Genomic DNA, 26643 nt, shown 5'->3' with positions numbered 1-26643 from the left:
AGCAATCATGGAAAAAAAACCATAGGAAATCGACTAACATAATCAGTAGGGCCCCTATTCATATTGGCATTTCCTCCACGCAGCACCAATAGCCAAGAGAACGAATCACAAGCAAAGGGTTGTATGACCATCTGAACAATTGACGTGGCAATATTCAACCCAAGAATGCATCGCTTCATTCAATATCGACACGGTTACCGAAGTCCGTCGGCGCAATAATTCAATCACCTGGGACGTGATTGAGGGCTCTTGATTTAACAAGACTGCTCAGACCTGGCGACAACCTGACGACTAACGTTACAGACCCAGCTAATCGGATTTGGTCCGAGTCCCTTTGAACTTGCAATGGCGGCCACTAAACGCTACGTATGAGCATCGGAGAAAAGTTGGAAGAAAGCAATGGGAATATGAGGGTAGAATTTGATTACGGTTATCAGAGATTTTTTATATTTTTTAGAGTTGGACAATAAAAGATGAAAGGTTTGATGTCTTGAGTGGTGATATGAGTTGTGATCTACTTTGGCGGAAAAAAGTGGACAGCTTCTCTTGATTGGAAGGATGGATTGGATCACTTTTTGGACGATGAGAATCGTTGGAAATTGATAAGTTCAAAGTGGAAGAGGATAACGGCGAGATTGTTAGATATTAGGTAGATATCAATGGTTCATGTGGTTGTGGAAAGGGTCTAAAAATCTTTTTGCAAAAGTGCTTTTTGTAGGGCCTTTGGCGCCTAAACAAATTGAGACAACTTTCTTGAAGATTTTAGAGAACTATGATGGAAGAGAACAATTTCTGACAAATTTATAAGAAGGGCTAAACCAAGTTTACATACCGTGGTTACTGTCGTGACTAGTGCTACTTAAGTGAGACTGACTTTCCAACTTTCAACATTTTATGTCAAATTTGCACCAGAATGTGACTCAGAAATTGCGACTGAAATGCATTATAAAACCTTTGCTAATAAAAGTTCTGCAGATTCTTTCAACTAAAATCCGCACAAATGTGTGAAAAAAATCAAAATTGTTCCACATTCACTCTAAAATGACAACGTAGCGCATATCAGAATTTTACAATAAAAAGTGTTTTTAAGTGAAATGGTTCGAGGTGAAAATGACTAACTGAGTGCCATTGAGTATTATTCTAGACAACAGTGGGAAATTTAAACGTGAAGGCATTCTCGTAAATTCGCATGCAAATTAAAACGTCGCTCAATTCGCAGTAATGTCAGGTATGATAGTTGTCGTTAAAGCCATCTTGGAGTAAAGTGATTTTACATTGACTTGAACAACAAGAGTAATAGACAATTTACAGTAATGCTACATACATTTTGGTCAGGCTGAGGTGAAATTTACAAACTAATGCATTTCATATCGAAATGCACTGTAATTCTAGTGCATCATCTACATTGACAGTGCATGAGCTTTTGCTCTTTTAAGGTTGAAACTCAACAGCACTATTTCGAAAATCCTGAATCATGGCGGACAAATTGATGCGATGAAACTTTGTCAATTGATCGAGGAAAGCCATTAGCGAGGCAAGATAGGTATTTACTCGCACCTCCACACGGAAAATTGACGTCGTCAAAATACTTGAAAGTGTTTTGATTGGTTAATAATAGGATGGAGACGGATCTGCGTCGTCAAGAATGGGAAGTGGGGGCTCGCGATCACGGAATGGGTTTCAAGAAGTCGGCTAAATTTGTTGATGGAAAATGAAGGCCTAATTGAAATAGTATCGTGAAGAAACAGAATTGCAGGAGACACATGGAAACTGGCAATGATCAAGAGGGAGCCTAATAACCCCCTCCATTTTGATTTTTGTCCAGTTTTCCAATGTTATACCAAAATTAGGCTGTTTTTGGCCCCGTATTCAACTGTCCTGGACCCAAGCCTGGGTTACATGACAACTCTTTTTCAAGTTGTAGCCAAAATGTTAGGAAGAAGTGTCTCAGCGTAAAAATATGAAGGGTGGAACCTCAGGGGGATCCTCAGGGGGATATTCATATCGACCCTCAAGCATTTGCTGTTTGCTATGTCTGTGATACACTTCTACAGGATGAAGCACGGTGGATTGGTGAAAATAGGACTCTATACAATTCAATTCAATTCAAGGTTACTATTAGGGTGGAATTACCCACTGGGGCAAAACCAATTAGACTAATTTGAAGTTGAAATCACATTATCAAAATTGATGGTTGATTCAGTCATATCAATTTCATCAAACTATCACCATTTCCTCTGTATCAGATGTATAACAGTTTCAGTCTAAAGTAGATTACACTTTTATGGAGAAATCATTTCAATGTCATTAATAGGCCGGTGATTAAACTACCTCAGATTATGATTAAGCAATTTGCTGATTTAATTGAGTCAATGCAGTCATAAAAGAATTTTTGGAGCTGGGTTCATTGGAGTGGTTTGATTGCCATGGAATTTCATTGAAATGCTCAATCAGATGATCAACAGTTAGACTTTTACCAAACTTAATACTTCAATTCATGAAATGTTCAGTCAATGAAGTTACACGAAAACCTAAATTCTAAAACTGAGCTTGTTTGATATTTTTGAATATCCACTAGCATCATTTTTGCCTAATTCATACTATATTAACGTTCAAATCTGTCTTTCAAAAACAATGTGCGTCAAAAATAGACGGAGACCACTAGATCATAAATGTATCGGTAATCCAAATGATATATTTGTGATAAAATACCTGTAAAACGTATCAATACCATGTTTATTTCAAAGTCTAGCCAGATTATCCAATGGCATGTTAAGCCTGTTCAATCCCGGAGGCTATAGGTCTCTCGGAGATAATCAATACTGCTCATTTGGTGGAATAATGAATGGGTTAATTTCATTTAAGTATCCAGGATCTCGACCCTGGGCAATATGGACTTGCGTATATACAGATATGCCTGGCTAAAGAACTGTTTGATCGTGTGATCAGTTTAACCACCAGGAGTTTATCTGAAAATGCCAGTAGGCCTACTCCCTTCGACAGCAAATCCAAGGGTTAACTTCCCCCAGTTATATGTACCAGGTTATTAAGGCTCTATCACCCTGGGTGATGCTGATATACATATATTTCCATACGCCTTGTTAAATAATTGTTTGTTCATTTGTGTTTGAAATCAGGAGACCACCTGAAGTTCACCTGAAAATGCCAAGCGCTTCAATACCTGGCTTCAACTCCAGATTTCTCTGGAAGGCCCAGTCTGTAACTATGTATACTGAAAACTGTTTTCTAAATCTACAAGCACGACTCAAGTCATAAAATTAACACTGACATCACAAATATGAAATGGCGATGCCCTTTAGGCGTAGGACAATCAAAACATTATCGAGATCCTGATTTGAATTATTTCAAAGGAATCGAAATGGAAACTCGATCGTCATATCGATAACACCTTTGTCAGAAAATGTCTTTTTTCACTAATTGAAAGATAACTTATTGAGAGATGGATTTTAACTCGGCAAATGCTCTACTTGGATCTCTCCTTAGTAGGAGGTATCATCACCTTATTTCAAGGGCGTTGTTCGTCTGTAACATTTATGTTCTTTCAGAAGTAAGCTGACAATGCAAGGTGGTGAATTCAGATCGATAGAACATCTTGAATTTCACTTTTGATGCCACAGATTGTAGACATTTTGTTTTTAACCAATCCAACTATCTCAACAAATACACCTGAAGACTTCATAGAACAAACACAATTGATGTCCAAATAATTGAAAATAGAATTTGATCATAATTCAATCATATGACCAACAGATTCTCTGATGATACCGTAATTACATGTCATTTGATAATGTTTTGGTCAAGAAATGCCAGAGGCTACCATTTTGAAACAGCCTTTGGCACAATCTGCATTTATTCAAATGGACCCTGGAATTGCAGCCGGGGGGGGGGGAACTTCCATTATATTACAATTTGAATTTAATAAATCATGCACGAATCACGTTCTCCAAAGGGGGGCCCGTTGGTTATAAATTATAGGTTGGTTGGAATCAATTGTTTTGAAAGTGAGGGGATTTGAATTACATCTCTGAAGATAAAAGTGACCTTGACATCCTCCGAAAGTCATGATTTTCAATGTAGACCAATTGAGGATGATTCTGAGTCGACAGTGCACAATTTGAATCAGTAAGTTAAATTTCTTGCCACAGTCCAGATTAAAACACTTTTAAATGTTAGATGGCATGACGCTCGACGTTGACTTTACAATCAAAGTTTACCTGAAAAACCTGACTCACAAAAGTAGGCTTTCGATAAAGAGACTCGCCACAGCAGATCTGTAATTAACGAATACTCCATCCGTATTTTGTTACATCGAAAAACCATGGCAACGTCAGGTAAACGATAGATTGCTCTTTCACTTGTCAATAAGAAACCATAAATTCTGCAAAATTAATCAATTTCACCCATGAGATTACTGTCTATTTTTCAAGTTGATGTGCGTTTAAATCAACGAGAATTAATTAGAAAGTAGGATGGTCTCTAGTGCCGTCTTTGGCGGCAGGGTTAGAAAAACCTACGCAGATTCTGAAGAGATTTGTTGTTGCATCAGGTATGACACTTAACTGCATTTGCCAGTGAATAAACCTTTCTGCGTCGCTTGAAGCAACGAGCAGAAACTGAAACATCTCCATCTATAAATTTGGCAACTAAATGTATAAATTTCGCAACTGAATGTACTAATTTGGCGACAAATCCTTCTTGACAGCTCCTGAACAAGACCTCTCAGCAGCATACCACCCATCTACTCGCACATTCCAATATTCTCTTTATAGCCCCAATTTCCGAAATTATCATCTATTTCGATCAAAGTGCCCTGGGTTAGTGCCATCAGATCGGAGCAATATCCAGATTTATTGCGGCCAAGCAACAATTGCATCCTATCGTCGACGGAGCACTGCATTGACTGTGGCCCGTATCTTTTCATCAAGAGAAAACTATCAATTCTCCCAACACAATCAAAGATTCTGCCCCCAGCGCAGCCTTTGGTCTGTAGCCTAAGATGGCCTCTGGTCTGCAGACGACACCTTATCACGTCTGCTTCTCAGCCTCCAGCAGAAGATAGATATTCCACTGGGAGTTAATTTCACATCTCGAGCTCGCCCTGTTGTATTGAGTAGTGGCTAATTTGACAGGTTCCATTTTCGCTCTAGCCTCGAGATGGAGTGAGGACCTAACGGGCAGTTCCCATCTCCACCTTCATGGTTCAAAGACATTGTGTTCCTTGACTCAGAGCTCTAAATCAGTCTGATAACTTCCCAGCAGAGTGTAAGTGACTGTGACAAATGCTTATTGGCAAAGCAAAAGACATTTTGGGCAGAGGTTTTCCAAAGCAATTTCTCTTGACTGACACCCTATGATATTTTGACACGTCTAGTTAAATCGAATTTTGAGGACGAGTGCTTGGAGTCTTGGAGTTGTAAAGTTCAAATATGAAATGTTGTGTTTATTTTAAGAGATAATTTACTTTCAAAATAGAATCGGTGATATTTAAACTCGAGAAACATGAACTTCAACTTGACACATGAGTAACAACCACGTAGTGTTTTGTATTGACTGGTTACCGTAACTGAAACTTTGTACATGTTGAACCCACTCAAATCAAAGTATTGCAACAGCAGTACATTCACATGTATTGCTTGCTGTCGTGAAATCGACATAACAATGGTTTATATTGCGACTCCGAGCAATAAAACAGCAATATTCACCAAAAGTAACGTGTTACAAATCGCTGCGACGTGTTCGCATATATCCTGTAGAAATCACCGAAATGTAATAAAGCTTTTTTTCGTCTCGGCACTTATTGTATAAATCACACAAAAACTGTGATAAACCATGTAATGGTGGAAAAAATTGCTTTTATCGAGCATCCGTGATAATGTAAGTCTGTTCCCAGACAAACTAATCATATTCTTGCCACCCTGCCCATTGGGCGGCATCCCAAATTGGTCATAAAATCTGCACCAATGTCAGACGCCATGGAGGAGAAAATGGGTTGTCAATGACACAGGCAACCTGACTGCAATACTTCTCCTGGCCGTCACAGTTAGAAACTGAGTTTATAACGTTAATCGAGGAGCTGCTCTGAGCAGTTGATTAGCGACCATCGTGAGGGCATCTTGACATACAGGCTGATGAGACTACAGGCCCATGCAAAGGAACAATCAGGACCAACAAAGCAAGATGTGGAAAGCGATGCAATTTTGCTTTCTGTATGTAACCTCAAAGCAGTCAACCTTTTGGCAATGAGTAACATATGGTCAATCCTTTAGTGTCGTGGACTAACATAATGTTTAACTTATCCATTCTGAGAAGGATACTTTGGACAAGCCATCGAAGATGGTATCGTCATCCTTAAATTGACATGTCCACAATGGCAATGAGAACCACTCTTCACAATCAATACCAAAAGGAGGAAGAAAAAGATCTAATCAGCCATTAACCTGAACAGCAGATGTCGCGATCATGTCATTGGTTACTTTATCGTACAGGAAGTGACTCCGCCGGAACTAGGGCGGCCATTATCGCGAGATTACTACTGTCATCTCGGTGACCTGTAATGTAAAGTTCATGTCGATGTGGTGTAATTGTCCACTTGGTCTCGACGATGCCAGTTTTTAGATCGAACCGACGGCGATATAAGTTGCCTATCCTATCAGTTCTAATCAGTTTCTGCAGCATACAGCAACTAGGAGAACGCTCCTCTCGATAAGACTTTCACGTACTCACCCACCGGCTGTCATACTACCCAAATCTCGATCTTGTAATAAACTGGTACTTACCTAAAATAGAGAAGAGAGGAACATCATAAGTAATGTGACAAATTCATCGCATTACACGAAAAACAAATATGATTAGCCCAACTGACAAATATCAAAGTGACATTCTGTACATTTCAAGTTCATGCAGGGAAAGATGGGGATGTTTCAATCAAGGTTGTCAGCTCCTGGTGTACATTTCTTCAAAACTGATTTCATGTACATGTACACGTATTTTGAAACTGACAACTTGAGGTGAAACCATTCATGGCGTAATTCGACTTTGAAGGATTTCAGCATTGCAGTTTCAGCATACCAGTTATGACAGTCCAGGTACTGAGGGAATGTTTCTTCTCTCAATCTCATAACAGGATAGCATTCTCTCAATTCAACTCTTCTTCCGGGCGGCGGGAGGGGGGTACACAGGGGTTACGGTTATGACATAGAATTCGGGGTCTTCAGGTAGCGAAAACTGCAATGCTGATAACTTCAAACAATATGCGATTAGCAAGCACAGCAATTATGACATCACCGTCAAAGATGCAGGTTAGTCCACAACAAAATATCACATCTTCCTCACAACTCATGTAACAAGCATGCCAAATTCAAGACGACGCTAAACAAACTAAACTTTCAGGCTTTTTAATCTAATTGTAAGCAAAATATTTCATGTATTTCTCTTCTGCTGTGTGACGATCTTGATTACTAACCTTGAGCTGTTTGCACACCTTTAAAACACATATTTCTTATCAAACATGAAGCGTCTCAGAGATTCATAAATATATGTGCCCTTGGGGTGGTTTCAGAGCTTAATATTCAAGTCCATGTTATCTGCATTATGCCAGACTACGTTGGAACATGAAAGGTCTAGGGTTCTGTACAGGGAGACTATAAGCACAAGCAAGGTAGGTCAGATCAAGTTACATGAAGTCGCTGATAGGGGTCTCTCCAATTTCACCGTACATTGAAACTATTCTCGCTTGTATAGTAAGGGGACTGGATATGTTGGATTCAGTACTACATATATTCGTCGCACAAGGGTGAAAAATTATGACGTACTGTGCAATGGGGGAGACCCCTATTGGCGACTTTGTGTAACTTTATCTTGCCTCCTAGCTGCTGCCTTTAGAGTCCCTTTAACATGCATGTAGATAATTGATCAGTTTTATATCTAGTTTTGTACATTTCAATGTTTTACACTGTTGAAGCAATCTGCAACAGAATGATCCACACAAGTTGCACTAGTGATGAATGTTTCATGTGAATGAGTTTGCCCTTGTTGAATATTTTAGATTTTTCCAATTTCAGCATAAACACTTCACACATGACAACCTTGGATAGCTCAAGTGATGCCATTTGTATGAGGTTGTTAAGATTGTTGCGTCTAGCAATGCAAATAGCGAGTTTATATTTTGTTAATATTGAGTGTACTTCTCTTCTATTCCACTCGTCAGAACTTAATGCTGGTCTGTCAAGCAATATGTCATGTGCAGAGTAACTATACAAATGTCTATACCAGTAGGTGGGTTCAACAGAAATTGGACTTTTTTAATCCAAATATTATATTTTGTAGTTGAAACTTCAAACAATGACTTTGCTAACTCTGTAACAACTATACTTCCATCCAGCAGTGTTATCCTGAAGCTTCAATATCAAATTTTCAAAAGATTTCAAATTTCAAAACAAAACTGTCTGCAACAGCCATAGGTGGAATTCATAAACATAAAAAACATGATTAGGCTTGGGGTGTTTGAAAGTATATTATAACATCATGAAAAAAACCCAGGTTAAAACCAAAACAAATACAGTTGTAACTAATTTTGCCACTTTTTTGCCAACTAAGCCATTGCCATGGTAAATTATTCAGTGCATTTCAGTTTAGAGATTCTTTGTAAGAATGCCTATGCCTTCAAGGGTAAACACTACATAACCTTGTCACCTTATTTTCCAATAAAGAGCATATTTTGAAGGAACTGTTTCATAACAAAACCTCGAAGGAAAGTCGAAGGAAATGTTAAAATTCAAAAGTCATCCTGCATCCTAGCTCAACTTTCTGCAGGATACTGCTATCTATGCCAAGACACCCAAGAAACTGGAGAAACACTTTGCTTGGAACAGACCTTGGAACCCTTTTCTGACCATCATTGACAGTGACAAGAAACCATACCAATAACAATCCCCAAACTGAACTTTCTGAACAACAAGTTAGAGATATCCATGCCAGAATTAGGCAAGAGATCCGCTTAACTTGGAACCTTCTTTTATCGTTTTTCTATTACTGCACAATATACACATGTAACAGAACGTTTACCCTGGGACAAACGCAGCGGTTCAGGTTCACAGCTTGTGGCTTCTTTTAGTTATATCGGCAAATGGATATGATTGTTCTACTGGTTCGTAATGATGGCAGGGAAGTATATTTTTGCAGTAGAGTAGACGGTGTGTATTACAACTGGTAGCATTATTTTCTTGGGTCTTTTCTGATTGAGATGCACTGGAATTTATGGTCTTAAAATGTCAGCAACCAATGCTGAGTCCTAAGTTTTTGTAAACCGAAAAATGTTGTGCCTTTTGGTCTCCCACGTTTAGTTCAACAATCTGGCTATGTGTTAGTGAGCTATTCTTCCCACAGAATCTGCCAAATTAGCAACAGGAATAAGGGCACAGCCACCTACCACCCAGGGGCCAAGTATTCTGCCCTCAGGAAGGCGGTGTATTTAGAACCAAACAGAAGCACCATTTTTCAAATAGACCAAAACCTTAAGGGCATTACCAGCCTCCAGACCCAAGGAGAGCTATATAATCGAACTAAAACTGGTAACATTTTCATACCACAACATCAGAAACTACCAAAATAGGTAAAAGTTTCGCACAGACTACTGAACACTGAACACCCCACCCCCTTCAGATATAATCATTTTCTAAACAAAAGACCAGGATGATGATATCAGCTAGATCAATCACATCAGCTCCTATCCAAAACTGATTGTAAACTAAAACAGCTTCAGACCAAATTAACAAGATTTTTTGTCCCAAAGGGATATCCAACACAATTCAGTCCACACATTAACCTTCAGGTAAAATGATGTCACCTTGATCAGCTTCAAGATTACCAGCTATCAAAAACTGATTGTAATCAAGAACAGCTTAGGACCAAATCAACACACTTTTTCCCCCAGGGGACTTTGGACACAATACTCTATCCTTCAGGTGAAATGAACAAAATCATGTCCAATGAATTGCTCGAGGACACATCCGTATCTAATTAGGAAATGATGCTGGAATAATGCTTCAAATCCTAAAGAAACATCGAGAGCTGACAGTAGAACCATAGAAGAGAGTAGACAGCCTTTAAGGATTGAGGGCTGACAAACCTAATTTATCTATTGGCCAATGGACTAGGGATTTGAGTGACCATGGCTGTAAGAACAAGTAGAATAACTCGCTGTATTTTTTGGAAAGAATCCCACAAACAATGAAATTTACATTGGATCTTTTTGAGCTGACAAGCCAAATTCATCTAGTTTACAACTGGATGGCTCTTTGAATGATCAATGGTGAAATAACTACTGACGTAAAAGAAAGTCGGGATTTCCTAGCTCACTAAAATTATCTGGCAGTCAATATGGTGATCAGCTGTTTCAGCTTGCTGGGACAAACTTGATTCATTTCCCTTTTTTGATAGAAGACAATGCCAGACCTTTTACAATGAGAAATTTGATTTGGCAGAAGATACTGATGAACCTGCTGGTGCTAAAACATCTTACTGACAGAAGAACAATACCTCTAGAACTACGATAATTGATGAGAGACCTTTTGTGGTCATCTGCCAACCTTGTCTAAAGAAGAATAGAACTGAAAATCTAAGTGACCATAGATAATAAACATTACGAAATGAACAACTTTAAGCTGACAAGACAATGATAGCCAAATCCGAATGCGCTTTTTTAGATCCCGAGACTGACAAATCTGATTTGTCCAGAGAACAATTGAACTGGTGGTCAGAGACAATATGGACTCGTCACTAATCAGAAGGTTGAGATTTCCCGTGATGAGGGGTCCTTGAGGCTTGCCTCCCACACCTGGGGTTACAGCATGGGACAATCACATCTGATTGGTCATTGTTATGCCGAAATCAGAGAGGGTACACTTGACAAATTAGCAGTTGAAGATGCTGACAGGCGCTGTCATCCTTGTCCGGGCGGAGATTGTCGACATGACATGGGAGGGCACAGCAATCAGAATTAACAACACAATACTAGACATGATCTGCTGACCACCTTCAGGGGATGATTTACCAATTAAATGAACTGAAAAAAATAGCTGCATCATTACCAACACCATGCTCAAAACCACTCTCACACTGAACGTGTTACATATTAACTAATCATGCCAGTCCAACTCACAAAACATGGCCACCAAAAATGTCCGTCAAATCGAGGGGTGGGGGCAAAAGTCATGCAACAATCGACTGGGACATACTATGGGACATAACATACATGTATTTAAGGGTTTCTTATGTCAATGTGGCTAAGAACTTGGACTTCTAATTAATGTTTTTCCCTATACTTTCGGCAAACACTTCATGCAACATCATTGAAGCACACGATCGCACAAAACATTGCAACAGCCATTTTAGCAAGCCATTCACGATGTATTTGCCATAAATCTAAGGGACGAATATATTTATTTTTTGTCTCATGTTTCCCGTCTTCAAGCCTGGAGCTTGACCAATGCTGAGTCAACAAAAAAGATTTTATGGTCAAGAAATAAACACTAATGCTGTTTAGTTCTAAACATGGAAAAAAATATAGCACATTCATCCTACACGTCTAATGCAAACCCATTGCCACTGTTTTCAAACGATTTAGTGTAAATAATCACAGCTTCACACAAATTAGCGACACCTAATGAGCATAGTATGCACAAATATTCACAAAGACAGTGTTAGTCGACACTAAAATCAAACATCGGGTAACAACTTCAGCAGTGTTCTCCGGCGTATCCAGAGTAGGGCCGAAACCTGGAAATTTTTAGAAGATGGTTTCAGCTTCAACAAGATTTTAGTATTGCAAAGGAAACTAGTTAAACCCATTACCAGTGCAATTGAAAACGTGATGTACCACACTCTTAACAAAGTTCTGGGCAAAACTTGCTAAAATCGGTGCAAATATCGTCCGTGACCTGACCCCACCAAATCACTGCGGAGAACACTGAGATGCAGACGACCAGAAGATAACGTACGATTGCCAGCAAACGGCCCGACCACTTCGTGGATAGGCTCAGGCGTTGACCGGACAGCTAGGCGCCGGGTAACGGCGCCTCTGTCACGCAAGTAGGGAGAAACAGTAGAAACTGGAACGTAAAACGCACACTTGTGCTTATTATAGGAAATAATCTCTTGGGTGTTTCGCTGTAACAAGAATAAGTATTGAGAACTTTTGTGGGGATTCTTAGTTGTTGAGTTAGATAATAAGTGGCATTGGAAATATTGGCTAATTTACTACTTTCTTTTCCCTCACAACTTTTCTGCCTCATGCCAATTCCCCCCATAAGAATCCTCACAAAAGCCACTAACATGAAGTAACATAAGATATAATATGTACAGAAGTGCCCATTCAAGGTCATAGTAAAAGTTTAAGGTCAAAATGAAAGTTCAAAGTCAACATACCAATATAGTAGTATATGACCTTGAAAAACAACTGCACACAGTGTTTTGTTTATCATCAGGATTTGTGGGGACATCTTATCATCACGCAAAAGAAATCCTTCACCTTTCCTAAGCAGAGTTCTAAATTAAGTTTTTTATAACTTTTCCAGCAAAAAGGGAGTTAGTATGATGATGTGAGGGTTAGTTTGATGATGTTGGTATGGCGGTTATCCTTCTCTGTCTTTACTCACTGGACAAAGGAGAGAAATGAGGAGCCAACTTCAATGAGACATATCCCGTGGGATACTAACCAGGCTATTGGCATACCCTGCACCGGAAAGCATACCTTAAGGCAGCCCAAGAACCAATCAACCAAAATATGACCATGTCCTCTCAGGAGACACAAACACCACAGGAAGCAGCCTCAACTAAAGATTCAAAGACCAATCAGCAAGGCTCAGTTCAAAAATAGACTACATCTCAAAATCTATTATATCCTTTCCTCGTCTAATCTCTAACAAGTAGGGATCATCCCTGTCCCTCCTATTGTAGCAGCTCTGATCCCTCTTCAAGTCCACCCAGGTTCCTGGTTGCCACACTTTCTCATGACTAAGGGTCTCATGATAAATTTTACCACAAGTTTTCAGGCTTCATGAAGTATTTCACTGACACAGCGGAAGGAAATCACCTTAAAGGGTCCTCGATCGATTATATTGTAGGTCCCTTAATCCCCCCCTCAACCCAGCTTCAACACTTTCTCATAGTACAATGTAAGAGTCTCAGGATAATTAGTTCTCAGGGATATCAGAAAGATACTTCATTAGGGTCTGTTCTTTGTAACTCTTTACAAGAGTACAAATCGGAAGCAAATCACTTCAAAGCATCTTTGCTTCTAACATTTATTTTGATGATTTTCATTTTGTTGTTAGTCTGAAGCCTGACATGAGGACAGAGGGGAAATCATCTCAATGAACTCACAATAGTATCGATCATTTAATGCACTTGTCATATTCAAACTTGCATTGATGTACCAACTGCAGCCATGTTCCCTCAAACTACTCAAACACAAAACCAACTCGAGAATTCGGTTGACAGTATAAGTTTTCTTGTTTCGATGTGAACTACAATTATTGACAAAGTTAAATGGATGAGTCCCACAGGGCTTCCATTTTCTAACCTCAACCGCATTGGCAAACATCCACACACAATTGACTGGATACATCTTTGGTGACGTAAAACGTTCTAAAAGGTCATACTATCTTCATGGTATCTCAAGGGGCAAGCTACTTTGGAACTCACAAGGGACTAACCAGAAATGAACTTAAGCCGCTCAGAAAAAGGTGCGGTCGTTGAACCGTTCTATTTTCGTAAACATAATCCACTACATCGCCAACCACCGACCACATACAGCAGACCAACAAGCTGCTTTTTAAATATCAAGACCTGGACAAGCCATTGACTGATGAGTCCCCAGTGGCAACAGCTCAATTTCTATCTTGAAACCATTGGCAAGACTCCATTAGACCTACTTGGTTGTTCCTCAAGTTTGCTGATCTTGTCGAGTGAAAAAAACTATATTGATGCGTCTAGCGCAGCTCATCTTGTGTCCTCTTCTATTTGGATCACTGTCTCTGTAACTCAGATAAGCCTGCCTGATCTTAGCCAGAAAAAAATATGTAAGACAGCAGTACATATACTGTAGAATGATATGATGGTGTCATGGAGCACAGGCCGGTTTATCCGATGGCTTTTCAAACAGATGAGGATATGATGTTGTCTTTTTGTGGCTTTGAGCTCCAGGGCTTTTCAGGGTTTTCTTTCATCCTATCTCTCCAAATATAAAGTTAGCAACATGATGATTCGTGACCTCAAAATATTGACTGGTCATGCGAGAAGGCTACAGATGTTATTGTCAACATACTATTTTAAGGAAGAAGAACTTTATGGGGAGTAATATAGCTTTTAGATAAGCTATCTTCATGTTAGGTACCAGGGTCCTTGCCTCCACTTCTCAGAACAAAGCAAGGCCAGAACCATGCCAAAGAACCAAGTCACTCCACAACGATCCAATATCAGCAATGACTCCGGATGCCGTCAGCAGAAATTCACACTGAAGACACCATGCAATGCCCTCTCCATCCACTTTGTGCCAGCCTCATCATTCCCAACCAACTCCCTATAGCAACAGGTCCGATCTGATGGAATCGACTACCACTCCGATATCATCTCTGCATCATTACAGGAGAGGATCAACGAAGATCCCTGGATCAGATTTGCAATTCAGCAGCAGCAGATTGTCAAAACAATGATGAGTTTCTGACATGTTTTATGAGGAAAAATTGCACTCTAACTGCATCAGTGTATTGACTCTGTTTTTAAAGATTAGAACAACAATATGATTGATGTTGAGGTTCTTTTACTGGTTTTTCATGACAGCAGCTGACATTAATGCCAATTCCATGACACAAGGCGACCAACATGTTACTCGAAGTTGTCACAGAGCAAAAATGACTTGATGCTCAGGATGGTAAGTTCAGTGAAGCTTTGCTTTTCACAATAACGCGTTACTCAGCCACTTAAAGCCTGGCAGCAAAGCAGTCCTGCATCTCAACCCAAAGATACAGCTTCACACATTACTATCCCACTCCCAACATTCTTTGACTCAATCCAAGCAACCACCAGAATAACGAACAGAGCAATAATGAATGTGAGGCAGAATCCTGCATCCCTAAGCTCTTGTCTTCATCTTTGGCATTATCAAGATGCGGGCTGCTCAATTTAGGATTGACTTGCACCCCCTTTCATCAGCAACTGGATCTATGCATGGAATATTTACTAATCAGCAGAATACAGAGATATGTAGCCAGTTTTTGTACACGCCAAATTAGGCTGCTTTATGTGGTATTGTTCTTGTATATGAATGTCGGCTTGATAAGAAATTCACAAGGAAATGGCACTGAGGTTCAGGATGATTGCATTAGTCATAATGGTATGGTCACACTCATAGGCTTACGACATTCGTGATACGTACTGCATTTAAATTTCAACACTACAGTTGTTTAGACAGATTCACTTTCCAGCAAAGTTGACGGACTCTAAAAAGATTTGCCTAAATGCTAAATTGTCAAAAACAATGTTAACAAATTACCACTACTTTGATTGATGAATGAAGAACGGAAACAGTTCATCAACAAAAACTAGCCAACACGTGCTGTACTTTGTCAGCAAACGTATGCCAACATCAGTTCTCTTGTGGTTATTGCACTTTTTACATTGATGTTCTAACTGCCATACCTTTGGTTAACTGGTTGAGGTGTGACTCATCCTCAACACTACTAATGCATTGGGTGGATACATGGCGCAACTATAGCTGCGCTTACACCACGAAATATTGGTGGACCAATTGCACGTACACCACCACATTGCCGCGACAAATTGGTTCGGCAATCCATTGCCGATACAAATTGCCGAGCGAATTTGTCCCACCAAGCTTGATGGTCCAAATTCGCCCGGCTTGTTGAAAGCTCGGCTTTGTCGTGGTGTAAGCGCAAATGGATCGGCAATTAGCTAGTTAGATGGTTCGGCTGTAGGTGGCGTTTTCGAAATGGCGCTTTCTGCTTATTGTTTGCGCGCCATCTGTAGCCGGATTTTATAACTAGCTGCAGCGCTGGTGTAAGCGCTTGGTGGATTTTCGATGGTGCGGCATTGGTTCCCGAACCAAGATTGGTGGTCCATTTTCAGGTGGTGTAAGTGCGGCTTATATGAGGTGAAAGTGCTTTTAGATGTACTGTAATCCACTTAGGAGCTTTTGTTCTTGTAAATGGTGAAAAAATCAACATTGAGGAAGGAAAATTGGATTACACTTCAACTGTAGTGTGATTATGTCTCTCAGTGAAGTTCAAGATAACAGGGTTACATCTCCTTCCTGCACTGTTCATCGATGAGACACAAAGAACATGTTAAAAGCTTGCGGACTGTGTGCTGATAAAACAAGCCCGACAATATCAATCCTGCGTGTCACACCGAAGAAACATGTCAAGTTAAACAGCAGACGTCTTGATCCTAAGTTTAATCCAATATTCATGGAATTGAGATGACATCACTTTTTCTCACAAAACAAATCAAGTTTTACATTAGCTCGTTCAAATGTTGACGTTGCTGCAAATCTTTCTGCACTCACAAACGGCAATCGTTTTGGTGCTCGTCTCACCTTTGAAGTTGGAAAGTCATGATATCCCGCGCCATTAAAATCGTAACTCGCCTCTCCAGTCAAATTAGCAAGGAGGTAAACAATGTATGACAAGGACAAAAGGTTGCAACGATAATGGAGGTAACCTTTCCCTGGAGACAGGAAAAATTGGTTTGTGAGTCATACAGAGGAAACGCTGGGGACGCACTTGTATCGTGTTTTGAATTTCAAGTCTACAATTTCAAATTCTGGTCGTTTTTGGTTTAAGTGGTGGTGATGACAGTCAAGGTTTGGCTCACCTTTGGGCCCAACATCAAAGGGTTGCTCTACAATCTAGCAGGTTGTGGTTTGTTTAACAAATGGAATGTTTAGTGCAGAGTGGTACAGTCATATGGTTGCTCACCTTCAGAGGGGATTGAAAGCCAAAGATGTCACAGGAAATTGTGGTTGGTTTGAACTTTTGGTTCCCTGAAGTGGTTTGGTGAAGTCTACTTATGGATTGCAATAATTTGAATGATCTGAGGTCGTAGGGCCATCAATAGAACATGTGCATCATCGCCAAGGCCACTTGCTTCCTTAACTAGTTTGGGTTTTTTTTGTCATTGAACTCACTCACTTGAAAAATGAAATGGCCAGGGCCATTGTGCTCACCTCATGTGGAGGAAAGATGGATAAAGAGCATGGTATTGTGTCATGTAGTGTTAGGTTTGATGTAGGTCCAAGCAATTACAATTTCCCCAAAATGGCCAATTTACAGTACATTCGACCTCTGTGACCTTGAAAAGTAGGTCAAATCAAAGAAGACCCGGGTGACACATTGAATGGTTGTTAGAATTAGATGTACCTATGATATAAAATTGGTGCCAATCGGGCAAGTCATTACTAGGAATAATGGCATTTTGAAGAATTTAGGATTTGGCCCCCTCCCTGGAGGCCAAACGGCAAATCAGATTGCACCAAACTTTGGTACCTGAGATCACCTGACCAAGGGGTACATGTGTACTTAATTTGTGATCAATAGTCATTGCAGTTAAGAAACGTGCCATAGTTACGGCCTGACGGCGAATTTACGCCATTTGACCTCTGTGACCTTGACAAGAAGGTCAAATTAAAAACCTGTGTGACATATACTGTATGTTGGTTAGATGTACCCATGATATCAAATTGGTGGCAATCGGGCAAGAAGTTAAGGAATAATCACATTTTTAAGGTTTTTGGATTTTGCCCCCTGGTGGTCAAGTGGTGAATCATATTGGACCAAACTTCGGTCCCTGAGATCACCTGACTAAGGGGTAAATGTGTACCAAATTTGGTATCAATAGTCATTGCAGTTTAGAAACGTGCCATTGTTACATCCTAACGGCCAATTTACACCATTTGACCTCTGTGACCTTGAAAAGGAGGTCAAATCAAAAACCCGGAGGATATATGATGCACCTTTGCTAGAAGTACCTACCATATTTTTTTCAAAATTTCCCGACTACTATTAAGGGAGATATTGCATATTTTCACTTTTAACGTTTGGCCCCCTGGTGGCCAAACCATGAAACGAATCGGACCAAAACTTGGTCTCCAAGGTGTCATTACATAAGGGTACATGTGTACCAAGTTTCAACTCAATAGCTCTAACAGTTACGAAACGTGCCCTGCTAACGGACGACGGACGACGACGACGACGACGACGACGACGACGACGACGACGACGACGACGACGACGACGACGACGACGACGGACGACGGACGCCACGGTATGGGATAAGCTCACCTCTGCTAAGAGGTGAGCTAAAAACCAATTATTTTTGAATGCATCACAAACCTATATCATAATTCAAACAGGTCCAAGGGCTGGGATCAGACTTTCAGAATAATCCCAAGCTTAGGCTAAGCTTCAATGTTATATATGAATGAAATATGAATTTTAAACCAGTTGATGTTCTCTTGAGGCTAACCTAGTAAAGTATCAGCTGAGATCAAAGGAAAATATGAACACAACTCAGATTCTGGCTCGTTTGCCTGACAGTCACAAAGGTACTTGCTCTTGGATTCTGACATACATGACGTCAATTGGATATATATATATATATACAGTGGATGATTTTGATAAGTGCCCAGAGCAAAAACAAAGCTTTGGCTGAAAATGATTGTCCTCCAATATCGAAGACCAACTCTTCAGACCGAGCTTGGTAGACAATCACCTACAAACTGAGGAGTAAGAACAAGGAACTAGTGAAGACACCCTCCTTCACATCCCTCACAGGGTGGAGGACATGGCTGTTATGTCATGAACTTGAAAAAGCTTAGACGAACAGCAGTCAACAAACATGGGAAAAACAACTTGCAGTACCCTTAGGAAAGAAGTACAAAGTATACACTGTAACGTAATCCAAGGCCAGTGACAATATCTACAATACCAGGGTCGAGTTGGCAAACTTCCACAATCAGTTGTTACCAAGGGAATTGCAGGATGGTAGCAATAAGCCTATGGTTCCTAACCTGGACTGAAGCCGGAGCTCAGATCTAGTGACGTTACAGTATATCACCCACTTTTCTGCACTACTGACAGTTCAACTTTTTTTCACTGTTGACAGTTCTACTCTTCAAGTTCGTAAAAAGACTTTCACAACTTTTGTGTGCCATACCTTCCTCAAACAACTTGGTGTCACAACGCCTTGAGTACTTCACACTTCAAAGAATTTCTTTCCGTTCAACCTGAGGAGGAGAGTATCAGACATGGTGTCTATGTAGCACCCTTCACAGAACTGGTGTCTATGTAGCACCCTTCACAGAACTGGTGTCTATGTAGCACCCTTCACAGAACTGGTGTCTATGTAGCACCCTTCACAGAACTGGTGGCTATGTAGCACCCTTCACAGAACTGGTGTCTATGTAGCATTCTTCACAGACTGGTGTCTATGTAGCATCCTTCACAGAACTGGTGTCTATGTAGCATCCTTCACAGAACTGGTGTCTATGTAGCACCCTTCACAGAACTGGTGTCTATGTAGCACCCTTCACAGAACTGGTGTCTATGTAGCACCCTTCACAGAACTGGTGTCTATGTAGCACCCTTCACAGAACTGATGGACGATTTAGTTGCGTCACCAAAAGGAAGAACATTACCAAGTTCAGAAAGGTTTACATCAACACAATAACTCTTCTGCTAAGCCTGCTGTTTCATGACCCATGATTCATGTGTCACGACCAACTGAAGAGAGTGGTTTACAGGATGAAGGTCATGTCTCAGTGGTCTGAACTATAAAAGTGGTGACAAAAACGAAGTTGGAATGTAAACATTACCAGACATGACAATACAAGAACAGCTATGACATTTGCTGAAGTCCGACAGTAATAACAGACCAATGTTGTTGAGTGCAACTGGTCCTCACATCAAAACAACTTCTGCTCACAAGCCAATGTTAGAAGGTCATGACAACAACAGTACAGAAAAGTACAGAAAATGCTGGCTTCATTTGAATGTTGATCAAAGCCATGATATTTCAATTCACATGAAGTTCTCGCACCCTCTCCAGAGTGACATCACCTGGCTAACTGACACAATCAGCCAAGCTACAATGTATAACCTAGCCCAGAGCTCGTTTCTTGCACTATATTTGAAATTCCAATTCACATCAAGGTCTTAAACTGTCTCTGGAGGGATACTGACAACACAATCAACTCTTGATACCATATACACAGAATGTAGCCAGCTCTATGCAGAAACCTTGAGAAGGAGTTGGAAATTACAATTCCCTTATTATTCCCGTGAGTGTCATTTCTCCAGAGCAAAGATGACACAGCGATGGCTACCATAAGGACAATACAGCCAACGCACCGCCGAGATGAGATCTCATCAATATTTCACGATACGATCAACTGGGATGTCCCCGTGGAGAATCCCGCAAGGACGGTGGGTAATTCTCGTGAAGTCACCCCCAGCATGTTAAGGTGTCAAATCATTAGCATTGGTCGTTATCTCTGACTAAGGATGGGGGACCGCTCAGGGGTCTGCTCTGATAACTATTAAACATGGTGAGAGATCAAGGTCATTGAATCAGGGCACATTCCAATGCAAACCTGCCAGTAGACATTACGATGTTAATGTTGGAACTGTTTCTGCTGCCGAAAGAAAGGACACTAGACAAGGAACTGCTCCTGCCGGAGAGACTGAAGACTGACAGGATGCTGCCAAGAGTCTTAAGTTATCCCCATGAAACGTTGATAGTACATGAGTAATTCCACTCCATCTACTTTGAGGTGGCAAGAGATGGGACTGTCATCTCTACGAAAAGAAATGACACCAAGCAAGGAACTGCTAAGGGGACACCACCCGGAGATCAAATCATCTGTGACCATCAGGATATTAGGATGGGCTTCGAAGACATTTCATCTCTTTTGACTGGATGATGGGCAACAGTATACCCAGCCCTCGTGAGTCCCACCATGGACAGATTTACCTCAAACCTCACAGTTTGAGCTTGGATCAGACAGTCTCTGGAGCTTCAAGCTTTCCTCTCTCATAGTAGCACTTTAGTCGTCATCCAATCACCAGGTTCATGAATCGAAACTCATTGTATTGGAATGCCAAGGGTGGAGAAACGTTATTAGATCCAGAGCAGGGCGAACAAAGCAAGGCTCTCTCGCCATTGAAACAAAGTCATGAGTCAGCATTTTTTCACTGCAGGAAATCTCTGAAGAGTTGAGAGCAAATGTCTGGAGAAAAATGCTGTCGCAATGACGGCTCCCACCAGCGTGGTTCTCAATGTTGTTCAACACCTAATAGCTTTTTACCTCAAGTTTACAACGTCATGTGTGCATTTTATACGGAAACCAGGAGAAACTGAGAGGATTCGAACAAAAGGAGAAACACGCATCAGCCTATTACACTTTCATTGCTTTGCTGTTGGGCCGATTGCTCAGAATTTGAAGGACAAACGAGTCCATGGGTAAAACCTTGGTTTGGTTAACTCAAGATATTGAATTTTAGGGATCACATTTTACTGGAAACCTCTTTATTATGGAAGGATGTACATGCCATATCCTGTAACCTGAGAGGTGAGAAAATATGATTATTTCTCACGCATGAATACTTGCTCACTCACAGCCCTGGTGTCCGCCTGGCTGGTGCTACAGCCCATGATAACGTGAGCACTTGGTGCTGTCAGCAAATGAAGCTACTTTTAGAGATGGCGAACTTTACCTTAGATCACCTGGTTCGACCATCAGCTTACTCAACACTATTGTGACACACCTTTGCTTTCACTTTTTTGTGGTTCAGGTTTCAAGCAACTGTTATTTGACATAGGCATGAATATAAGACTTGGGGCCGGCTCTTGAAACTCTTTCCCAATTAGTTGTCTCACCTGGTTTCACTGTACAATAATTGGATGACCTAACTATATCATAATGTTTACGTCTTTTGTCATTCCTAATGTGTTTCTTGTAATTGCTTTTTCTTACCTCAGAGTCGGCTTACGAGGAATATAATTTTTTGGAGTAAATCCTGAATTCTGATAGTCTACCCCATACAGTGCAATTAACAATGTCCATTAATCATGCAATTAGTTGAAGGAATACTAATAGAGATAATTAGCAGTACCGGTACTCTAATCACCAAATGACCCTGACTAAGTTGTACCTCCTGTTTCCCAGGAACTCTTAAAGTAAGATCACTTAAAATTTGTAAAAAAACTTAAGGGGTCTTTTGAATGATCACCACATCAAATCCAGTCAGTGTTATCTAATTGTGTTTTCTAATTAGTGTTATCTTATCACTAAATGTATCCTTACTGTGGCTTTCTTAGACTTCTATAACTAGAAACCAACTCATACTAAAAAGTGAAATTACATCCCAAAATTAATCAACTTCCCATATCAAAGGAGTATACTGAGTCAGGGGCCTGAAATTTCAAACAGTGAAAATTCAAAAATGCCAATCTCGCCTCGGAAGGTTTGTTCACTGCGTTAAGATAAAAGGCTTAAAATTGACAAGATGATGAGACATTGTCAATCTGATGAGCTCGCTCATAAGAGATCTTCATAATCACGCAGTCATGGCGACAGAGATTTGAAAAATCAACAAGCTTTGAAATGAAGGGGAGGTCGGGATTGCTAAGATGATGGGAGATTGTGCATCAATTCAACGTCTGAAGTTTTTAATAAACTGAGTGTGTGGAGGATGTCACATAGTAATGCTGTCAGATTCTGGCATACTTTCCAATTTTTCATCACATCTATTCCAACATGAAAGACAGAGGATGCCTTCTGACAACCTTATGTGACCTTTATGCAACCAGGTGGAAAATAATACTCTGGCGAAACATGAAGCAAAGATATCGATTGCGGCAAACATAGAGGAAAAGACTTCCGATTTCAAATATCATGATGAATGTCAGGGCATAGATCATAAATTGATCACCTGTATTGTCACACCTGTATTGTGGTACTGATAACATCAGGGGTACAATTCTCGAAATGCAATTACAGAATGCGAGCATTGTCAGATGTTGGGTGCCACAATAAAGGTTAGTTATAGATAGAATGAAATCAGCTTTCATTACTGACACGATGCAGTGTCAGATCAATAGTTGCAATTATCAAAACCCTATTAACATGACCATTCATGTTCGTGTTGAAGGTACCATTCATTTTCATTTTGGTATAATTGTACACTTTTCACCCCAAATAGGACACATATCAACCATTCATCTTTTTTTAGGGTGATAGACCACTAGGGCAACTGCAACAACACAAAGTTCATTTCTCTCAAAATCGATTACCTATTTTTATTATCTCCCAATTTACCAGACACTCACCCCTTGACTTTCAACATAAGGAGGGTGACCCATGATTAACGGTAGTTAAACCATTCAGCCGAGCTTTTTCTCGTTGAGTTATCTCTTCTATTCTTGGTATCTACATCATTTTTCATTTCCATTGCATCGTTTTCCAATTTACAGACACTCAGACCTTATCACTGCTTGGCTCAAGAAGGGCTAACTGTCATACTACTACATACATAACTACACACCCAAGCTTTTTCTCTTCAAATTATCTCTTCCATTTTCGTTATTTGCAAAATCTCTCTCGACTCTGTGTCTCGTGTCATAAATTGATTCTGCGCTGAAGAACTCTCCAGACAATTACAAAATGTTCGACACCAGGAAATGATCTTGCCAATAAGAGTCGGAGAAAATACACTCCACAATTATACCATGTCGATACGGCACACAAATGATGCATGTTGAGAAAAATACCATGCTGAATTGACAAAAACTGTTACAAAGAGGAAATGGCAGCAATACAGAATCTAATGGATTTTGGGTTCATGTTGCAGCAAAGAAAGCAATGGGGAACCAAAGACACATTACACATAGGGCACTAAAAAATGATGCGACACAGAAAAAATAGTGAGACAATTGGCAGAAATGACATACACTACTACTGGGTCACTAGATCTAATGGATTCTGGTGTGCGGCTTCTATCGCCATCGAATCATCGTGGCGTAATTTTTCTGTCGTGGCATTATTACATGAGTCACACATTAGATGGCATTTGTCTCCGAAATTGCACACTTGGTGACATTAGCCAACACAATGATTGAAAGATCAACGCATTGTCTTGAAGAAACCTCAAGATATAACTATTTTCCATGAATATTGACGCAAACAATACTGCACCAGTTTCCGGTTTAATTTAGACAATGGCACCTAACCGAGTCAAATCACGCAACGCAGTCAATTTCAAACCAACTTATGGCACATTTCAATAACTCACTGCAGATCGGAGTTCAGAGTATATCGTATACTTATGATGCCACCATCATCAGGAAGCCAGAATGATCATTTTTAATATGGGCTTAATTGACAGGACGGCAATTTCGGAATTTAATTATCAACCAGGATTTGTTCCGATTCAAGTCTATTGTCAAACGCAGTCATGTTTTCATGCAGCAAATTACGGTGATTATTATTTGAAATTAGGCCAACCGACTTTTCCATTAAATGCATCACGGTTATTTATAGAGAAATGCGGTGTTACGTGTTAAAACGGAGTTGCATGGAAAGTGAGTGAGGTTGGATTTTAATGTATCAGGAAATTGTATTGAAAAGCACAAGCATGTTATGTTGGTAGTAACGATATTGGTAACAGCTTGTCGATTGATTTAGTACAAGGCGTTGGAATGAAGAGATGCTATTCCAGCATACAGAGCTTAGAGCAACGGCATAGAAATTCCAATCGAATTTAAACCATTCATTCACCACACGAAATAACTTGGTAGGGGAAACCAATGTTTATGCTCAGAGACTTGTGGCAACAGAATAGCAACCAAAAACAGTAGAACTAACTGCTGTTAAAAACTGATCGTATCCCAATCTTGACAACAATGTTCTTGGTAATGGACTTACACTATGGCTGAATCATAAATGCAACAAACCTTCATGCAGACATCTTCTTATGTCGCCACAGTTTTGTGTTATCAAATCTTATCATGTCTGTTTTCCGTCAAAACTTATAAAAGTGTGAAAAACTGATCACCTTCCGTCACTTCCATTTAAAAAACGTTGCTGTATCTGGTCAATTGAGTCATTATTTATGGTGTATCATTTGGTTGCAGCTTGGAATATACATCAACCTATTGGAACTGTACATAAGATCACACCAAGTTAAGCTTGAACAGACAGGCGTTTCTGGTCAATTTGAGTCATTAGTTGGCGCTGATAGTGTTCTACAGGTTCGTCTGGACAAATTCAATATTGATGAAAGCTTCTGGAGCCAATAGAGCTTCTGTACTCCTAACTGTTTTTTGTCATGAACTTACATACTTCATGCCAGTCAGCTTATCATCAAGCTCAAACAACATAATTCGCAGCACAGATGAAGAGTTATGTTTCTCTCTGAAGTCATCATTCAAGGGTTAAAGTACTTCCAGATGAGTACATTTCTATCAGGAGTCTGCCAATAACAGCTGCAGCAGACACAGAAGATGAATGCCATTTTCTTTCACTATGCTAATATAAATACACAGCAATAACTCAGAAAAGAAGCAAGCTAATACACATCAGAGTTGATTTTGACTTCCACTAAATCAGAGTTCAGATGAATATGTTGTGGATTTCATTAAGTAAGAGGATTTCAGTGGCTTTGTCAGCAACTTTGAAGTCCTACACTTGTAATTACATTGGATTTGAAATGCGCCTAACCTGATCTCGAGTATTAATTTATTAGTAACTCTAGACTAATACCTGATCTGTAGTATTTATTCATTTGTGGATCTAGACTATACAAAGCAAAGGTGAAATGTTAATGGAGAAATGTTTGGTAGATTTATCAATCTTTCCACATTTCACTAAGGGTTTGAAATATCATAGGTTTTTGTCACTCAGCAGACTATTACAGTGGAACCCCGGTAACACGACCACTCATGGGACCGAGGTTGAATGGTCGCGTTACCTGAAGTTGAAAATCCAGGGTCAAAATGAATGATTACGTTTTCCTGCCAAAATTGTTGACCTTTTATCTAAGTCGGACCACGGTCTCTGATTTACTGGGACAGCATCTCAACTGCTTATTCGCTCAGGACCCCAAACCTTCTGAGAGGAAAAGAGCTGGCTGCCCTTCAATTAGGTAGTGACACACCTACATTGCAACCAACTGAAAACAAAGTCTTTACGAGTTGAAAATTGATGTGGGTATTCACAATTATTGTAACCTGTATAATATGTCATTACTGCCTAAAGTGGTCATTGAGTACATATAATTACCAAATGATGCAAGCTGTGCATGATGGGGCAGATGTTTTTTGGTGACCCTTTTGGCAAAGTTCTGGTTACAGCTGTTTACATACACAACAGAAGGGGTCATGATACGCGTGTCACAGGCAATAGTTTCAATAGATGTCAAAATCGGCAAATAACACAGTAATAAAAAAATGAAAACACATTCGTAATGGGCTGCAGCTTCACTGGATACATGCCCACAAGTTGACCTGAAAATGAGTGATCCTCAGCAAAACAGACACTACAAATGGTCT

The 26643-nt window shown here is 40.1% G+C and overlaps 1 protein-coding gene across 9 annotated transcripts in view; it reads right to left on the bottom strand.

Annotated features, from left to right (window-relative positions):
• The window catches only part of LOC135501091 (discoidin domain-containing receptor 2-like), a 206177-nt gene that overhangs the window by 87548 nt on the left and 91986 nt on the right, over positions 1 to 26643 (bottom strand). Inside the window, exon 1 of one of the 9 annotated variants that reach the window (XM_064792892.1) lies at positions 12018 to 12085. The exons of the other annotated variants lie outside the window; for them this stretch is intronic. The gene's annotated coding sequence lies outside the window, so the exon portion shown is untranslated. Of the gene's footprint in view, positions 1 to 12017; positions 12086 to 26643 lie in introns of those variants that run through there. 9 annotated transcript variants of the gene reach the window in all.

The sequence above is a fragment of the Lineus longissimus genome, chromosome 17 (assembly GCF_910592395.1).
Source record: "Lineus longissimus chromosome 17, tnLinLong1.2, whole genome shotgun sequence".
Lineage (NCBI taxonomy): Eukaryota > Metazoa > Nemertea > Pilidiophora > Heteronemertea > Lineidae > Lineus > Lineus longissimus.
This window is presented reverse-complemented; position numbering and strand designations above follow the sequence as displayed.